At 45.5% G+C, this 7,424-nt stretch overlaps 1 long non-coding RNA gene across 3 annotated transcripts; it reads left to right on the top strand.

The window, feature by feature from the left end:
• The first annotated feature begins 362 nt into the window (after nt 1-362).
• On the top strand, nt 363-5,932 carry LOC140687427 (uncharacterized). Of its 3 annotated transcripts, XR_012061724.1 has the most exons (4): nt 363-603; nt 3,154-3,304; nt 4,082-4,158; nt 5,071-5,932. It is a non-coding gene; the product is annotated as an uncharacterized lncRNA (long non-coding RNA). The 3 variants fall into 3 exon arrangements; XR_012061723.1 differs by having other exon boundaries at nt 3,154-4,158; XR_012061722.1 differs by having other exon boundaries at nt 4,082-5,932.
• The last annotated feature ends 1,492 nt before the right edge of the window (nt 5,933-7,424 follow it).

The following is a 7,424-nucleotide window of genomic DNA, read 5'->3' on the forward strand; positions in this document are numbered from 1 at the left end:
GCACTCATTCAAGTGTTGTAGGTAAGAGCTCACCTCCTGGAAAGAGGAAGTAGACTCAGGTAAAAGAGCTAACATCATAGATGGGACAGGCTTTATGGGGCCTCCATATTGAGTCACCTGGTTCGACCCATCCCTATGACAGGCCAGGCTTCATCCTTAAACACAGGTATCAATTACTGGTGTCTTTAAATGTGCCTAGGGCTCAGGGACTCTCTGAACTTCCCTCGGTAGCCTGCTTATCAGTGGACAGTCTTCCTATCCAAATGCTCTGTGTCTTTAGTTTGGGTTCATTCCTTTCTTGATGATCCCATGAAGATGGAGATCTCAGGAACCTCAGCTCATCTCTCTTAAAAGTCAGCTGCGAAGCCACCAACATTCTGCATCCTCAGTCCATAATCCTTGGGTAGCTGCTTTTTGCCTCCATGTCCCACATCTGGCTGCAGTATCTATTTCTGAAGAGTTTTCTCCTGGATTGGGGCCCAAAACGATGCCTTCGTGAGCTGAGAGTCTGGGTCATCCCCTTTTGCTTTTCTAGAGAACCAACATCTCCATCACCATCAACACGAGCTCCGGCAGGATCGCTGGTTCACTGACCACAGGAAAGTAAGAGGCCATGGTTGGGGGAGGGAAGGGGGTGGGGTGGGTGATCGGAGCATCTAGTCTGGTTCACTGATAGAGCTGGGGCTGAATCTTGGAAGCAGCTCTGCACTGGGGCCAGCTCATTCTCCAATCCGGGTGCCCCTCTGGGAAAGACGTATGACAACGCCTCGGGGAAGAACCAGAAGCTGAGAAAAGTTGCCAAGTAGAGAGGTTACCTTCAGGTCCCCTATTGCTTTGGACTCCTCACTTCCCCCTCTCAGTCATCAGTGGAACAGCTGAAACTTCTGCAAAGAGGGTACTTAGGAACAACATTCTAGTTGGAGAAGGTGGGGCTTAAGCTGTGTTTGCAAGGACTTTACATGTAAGATTGAGAAAACCTGTCAATATTAACATATCAAAAAGTGGGAGATGTGGGATGGAGGATATAAGGCACCCCCAAGCCACTGCTTACTTCTCCATGTACCCAGATACCCATCAACAGGTGCATGTTTATATAACCAGAGTCAGTGGGAAGAGAGTCTGGGTTTGGGGCAGCAGGGACCGTACCACTTCCTGGGGTTGGCACTTGTCCTAACAGTGTCCTCTGTCCACAGCCCTCACCAGCGCCCTACATCTCACCCAATCTGGGTGCTGCTCCCTGCTGAAGTACAGGTGCAGTGGGTTCATCAGAGGAACAAATTCCTGGCCTCAGGATTAGATGCTGTTGGCTGAAAGAATGGCCTGACCCTGTTAAAATGGACATCTCCTTAAGAGGTCTTTAAAAAGAGAAGCTAATGATGAACATTTGGGGCTTTGGGAGTCCTGGAATTTGAGTTTCTGCATATGGCTTGGGGTCTCTGTAGCGTCAGGGGAAGACAGCCAAGGGCTTAGACTGTGAGGAGACAGCAAAGTAAGGAGGATCTGATTTTTACCAAGGAATCATGAAAATGTCTCTGCCCCATAAGCAGAAAACAAAGAGATCTGTCCAGGGTAATGAGAATTCCTGAACAAGGGAACCAGGTCAGCAGCCTGTTAGGAGGGAGATCAATGGGAGAGCTGGGGCAGCCATCGGGATGCCCTGAGCCACTCCCTTCCTTCATCCCAGTGGGTGCCAGCTGCAGGCCAGCATCATTGGTGGTGCCTCTCTTTTCCATTTTTATTGTCTACTGCCATATTATAAAAGTAATGCATGCTCATGGCAAGAAAAAAATGGAAATTACAAGAGTATTAAAAAACAAACAAAATCACCCAATACTTTGCCACACAGACTATCACCACTAATAGTTTCATATTTTCTTCCAGTCTTTTTAATACATTTTCATATCATTGGAGACAAACAGTGCATCACTCTTTGTATTCTACTTTTTCCAGTAAATATTTTTATCATATCTTCAAGTTATCAAAGAGGCTCAGCAAACATTGTTTTTAACAATGTCACTTCTTAAATCAGAGTGCATGCTTAAAGCCTTAAATCCGCAAGAAGCATATTGCAGAGGACACTTTGGGTGCCCGGCCCTCAGCAATGTCCCTGCCCATAAGCACCACACACCCCACAGGGGTAATCTCAGAGAAAGTACCAGCCATGGCGTGGGGTGACCCACACTCCTCTCTTTCTCTGCACAGTAAGCTGAAATTGAAACTGAAGCACTCCAAAGTCAGTTCCTTCAACGTGAGTTGTTTTCCTTGGAGAATGTCCTCTCCAAGCAGGGCTTCATGGGAAGAAGCTTCATGGAAGGGCTCCAGAAGTGACAAGGTTCCAGATAAAGATGCATTGTAGTCTTGTAGGAGAGGGGACACCCTGTCTGAAAGTTAACCATCCAAACAGGGCTAAAGTGGCAAAAGGACATGGACGTTAAGAGCATGAGCTTTGGAGGAAAACAGGTCTGGGCTCTTCTACCAGCTCTGCCACTCACTAGATGTGTGACCTTGGGGAAATCACTTAACCTTTCTGAGCCTGTTTTCTTGACTGTAAACTGGGAATAATAATAATAATAGCATCTACCCCAAATAGGGGCTGTAATATGAAGTAGGGAAATGAATTCAGTAAGACACTCTGACAAAATATCTCACGCATAGTAAACTCTCAGTCTGTGTTCACTATTGTAACAGTAGTGCCCAGGAGCACAATCCCTTATCCAAAGGACTGATGGGCTGCAGAACTGGGAATGTTTGAGAGGTAATATAGGGCATGTCCCCTATGTCATATAACACTTCCAGCAGGATCCTGGGCTGAATTTCAGAACCAAACACATTATTATTTTTGCAACAAAATTTCAAAACACTCACACAAAGTAGAACAAAACTAAATAGCCCCAGGACAGTTCAGGTCATGTTTTGCCACAAAATGAGCTTGCATGTATTTATGGAGAATGAAATTCCAAGATTTGGGGTTTGGGGGACTGTGAATAAGGGGTCAATTGTGTGTGATGGTGACAGTCATGGTCAACCTCTATTCTGTAAATGGGATGACAGGCTGATGTTTCCAGAGTGGGGAGCTAGATGCTCTTCCCTCGGATTCCTGCTTTTATTCATGTCTTACTTGACTACTTTGCTCTGGCCCTTCCTCTGCTCCAGGTGGTGGTGATGGAATCCATCCTCAATGACTACGCACTCCACATCATATACCCAACTCTCAACGGTCAGCATAGCTGCTACTGACTGCCCCATGCAAAAGCTGAGTTCTACCCTTTCTGTAGGATTCAGGGTTCATTCATTCATCAACCAGGTAAGCCTCTCTTCTGTGGTGGCTGGGGCAACCCATGATCCTTGCCCGCCTGGAGTTCACACTTTGTTGGGAAGGCAGACGTGTCAATGACAACAGTTAGTTAAATGCCACAACAGAAGAAAGCTGCGGGAAATAGGGGGTTGCAGGAGCTAGGAGGCGGCACTGAACATGACTTAGAGGTCAGACTAGACTTTCAGGAGGTGAGGGCTAGGTCCCAAAACACAAGGAGTTGGGTCAAGGGAGGAGGGGCATTCCAAGTGGCACTGTGGAGAGCACCTGGAGTCAGCACCCTGGGTTCTGGTCAGGTTAGGTCACTGACTTGCTGGGTGACCTTGATGGAAGTAGTGTTTGGGACAGTGGCTGCCTGAGAGCCCAGCAGGCCTCCTCCCGTGCCAGGGCCTTCTCCAGCTGGCCTCACTGTCTGCCTTTTACATCCAAGAGAGAAGAGCAGAGAAATTGGCCTGGAAAAGAGAAAGGGGGGGAGATGGTGGTCCTTGGGGATGAGTCCCTGGATATAAATACTGCATGCTCCAGCCCAGGCCACTTTGGATGATGGGTGGAAGAGGGCGCTCCAAGGGGCCAATAGAAGTTCAAGAGGCTGTCCACATCTGCCCACTCCTGAAGAGGCACGTGTCTCAGTGTGCACTGAATCCAACAGCCTGCCACATTTCCAAGTAGCCTGCTCTCATTGGTCAGCTGCAAATGCAATATTCTGCATCTTCACACCTCCCTAGTCTTCTCTCTACTGCCTACCTCTCTCTGCTGTTTATCTTCCAGCAAAGTTGGAGGAGGGCTCACCACTCCCTCTGCCAAAGGACATCTACCTCAACAGCTTGGAGTTGCAAGTCCACAAGGTCAGTGAGGAGTGCAGTCTGGGTGGGGGCGCTCTATGACCTCCCAGGCAGCCTGCTTCAGGGCTGGTGGATACTAGGGAAGGCCCTGACCCCCACGAGATCCTGAACCTAATTTTTATAGGGAAAAAAAAAAGTACTTTTGTCTTAAAATTTTGGAGTATAAATGAAAGGTTTTGACTATCTGGAATCTTGGCTTGCTATAGAATAACTCAGTTCCCAATAATTCAGTTTAAACATGTTAACTGAGCACCTACGATGTGCATGGCCTATTAGCCATGTACGGCAGCAGGAGAGGGGTCAGATTAGATACACCACTCCTGGGTTGATGAGGGGACCCCTGAAAAGCCCAGAGTCTCCTTGGTAGTGTGACAGTCCCCACTGGGCCCCAGCCAGCCTTCCCATCCACAGCAGCAAGGGATAGAGAAAAACTGACTATGCCTTCTAGAAGAAACATTATCAGGGGCAGGGATAGGGACAATCATAGGACACTTCACGGTACAAATCTAGAAAATACTAGCTTGCCAAAGTCTTCACTGTGCATAATAGATTTCTTATTCCAAGGTAGTCTGAACTACATCCTCAAAAATTATGTGAGGGGAGTAAACTCAGGCAGCACCCATGTGTACACTGTTCTTCTGGGAGAAACAAAATTTGCAGGAGGAAAGTGGCATTCATGATGTCTTCCAGAAATCAAAAGATCAGGAAATGCAGATAAATTCCTAGGGGCAGGCAGCTGATAGGGACAGTTATTTACAAAAGCCTCCAAGGCCCAAGGGCTTGGTTTCTGCACTGACCTGGTTTTTGGTTCAAGTGCCAACTTGCCTCTTCCAGTAAAGGTTTCCCCTCCAGGAAGCTCCTATCGCATGCAGCTCAGAAAATGATCTTTGTTTGTCCTTTCTGCCTTCTGTCTAGAATTTCTTGCTCTTAGCGGCCAACACTGATTAGACTGAAGACTGATGAAGAGTAACTGTGGCTGGAGGAGTGGACAACAGCACAGCTGGACCTGCCCTTACCCTTGTGTGGGTCCAGAGGGCACAGCCACTGTGCCTCCTCTCCCATGAGTGCCCACTGTCCCCAGGGACATTAGTCACCAGGAAACCTCTGGCACTTGAAGACACACCTGAGCATGGGACACCTTCCCCACCTATCTCCTCCTTCCTTTCCGGTGTCCCTTACATGTTCTTTTTGCAGCTGTCCTCAGCCTTACTCTGGTGAGCTTGCCTGTGGGCCCCTAGAAAAAACTTCCATGAAGGAAAAAGTGTGTGCAGTGTCCAATCACCATGCAGCCCAAAACATCCTGCTCAACATTACATACATGGAGAACTTTGTACGTGTCACTTGATGCCACGGTTAAGGGAGCGAAAGTCAGACAAGTGGGCTCAAAGCCTTGTCCTGACACTTCTTTGGTATGTAATACTTATTGAGATGGGACCACAGACCACCCAGCTTCTAGACAGGTTACACACTTGTTCAATAAAACTTGATTTCAATTTTCTGATGATTTGCCTGTCTTGGCTTCTGTCTCTGAGCCTGGTGTTGTGGGAGGAGAAATCAAAGAGTGAGAAAAACACATGGTCTCTGCCTTTATCAAACTTAAAGCCGAAAACAGGAGCCAGCAAACTTTTTCCTGTAAAGGGCCAGAGAGCAAATCTTTTTTAGTCTTTGCCTCACAGATTGTCTTGGTTGTAACTACTCAACACTGAGAGCAGCCAGACAGTAAATGAGTGTGCATGGCTGCATCCCCAGCAAAACTTATTCACAGTAACAGGCAGCAGGTCAGATCTAAGCAGTGGGTCAGTGTGACAACCTCTGGTCTAAAAGAATAATCCACCAGGAATACATGGGGTTTACACCTTGAATGCTAGTTTACAATTAGGGAATTCACTAATGTAGCATGCGTGGTTACAAGAGTGATAAAGAGCATAGACTTGGGGCAAGTCTGATCTGCTTTAGAATTGTAGCTCCATCACCTCTTTGCTCTCTTAGCAATTTACTAAACCTCTCCAAACCGCAGATCATTCAGTTTAAAAACAACACGAGAAGCGGCCAATCACCATGTCACCCTGAGTCACTCCTCTTTCCCACCCTGACTACTACATTGGTTGGAGATGTTCAGTCTTACTACCTTAGTGTGGCTAAATGCTCCAATCTTAAACCAACATTGATGGGAAATTTTAAAGGCCTAACCAATGATGTTTCTCATACATGTCCTGCCTACAACCGAATTCTGACAAAACCATGGAGTCTGAAGCCAGAGCCTCAGGGTCCCCTTTACTCTCCTCCAAAAGGACTGCATTCAGTTGTCCCTAACAATGAGATCTACGTTTTGGTCATTATGTCTACTCAAGGATGGATCAAAACCTCTTCTCAAGCCAGATTTAACAGTGACCGAAGTAGTTCATGTTGCCACAGGCAAACACCATCTTGCTTGATGCTTTCTAGAAATGTGTTCATTTTGATGGTTTAAATTTTTATAGGCAAAAAGTAATCTATATTATTCTAACTTTTTAATCCCAGCTGTCCTACATCCTTTTCCCTTCCTGAAATTATTTTTCATCAGTTTCATGACTTTTCAAAGAAACAACTTTTAGCCATGTTGATCTTCATTCCTGTATTTTAATCTTCTGCTTTAGTTTCTAATTTTTATTCTCATTACTTCTTTTTCTGTTAAATTTCAGCCTTTCTTCTAATGTGAGCATGTGAGGCATAAACTTCTTCAGAATTACTTTAGCTGCATCCCACAAGGGTTGGCATGTAGATATTTTCATTGTCTTCTAATTCCTCTTATGGTTTCATCTTCTATGAATTATTTTTAAATGTTGTAAATTTCCCAAACACGAATTTGTTTTCAAACCTGGTTCTGTTATTATCCTTAATAATACTGCAGTCTGTATGACTTGTTTTGTAACCTAGAACATAAGAAGTATTTGTAAATGCTCCTCAGATGCTTGAGAAAAGTATGTATCCTCTAATTTAGGGATATGCTTCTAAATACCTAATAATCATTGCATTAAACAAAACATAAGATGTAAAAGGAGGGGAACTATTTTTGGCTTTTCTGGAAACTTCAGCATTGTAGGCTACACCCTGAAAGCCTCAAGACCAAAAATATATATATACACATACACATCAATATTGAAGGGGAACCTTCAGTAAATGATTGCTGAACTTTCTGAAGCCACACTCTACCCTGGCTTCCACATACATCGGTCTGTTTGATCCTTACATCACCATATTCCTAGAGAGTATAGTTATTTTACAAGATG

Source organism: Vicugna pacos, chromosome 19 (genome assembly GCF_048564905.1).
Source record: "Vicugna pacos chromosome 19, VicPac4, whole genome shotgun sequence".
In the NCBI taxonomy this organism is placed as follows: Eukaryota; Metazoa; Chordata; class Mammalia; order Artiodactyla; family Camelidae; genus Vicugna; species Vicugna pacos.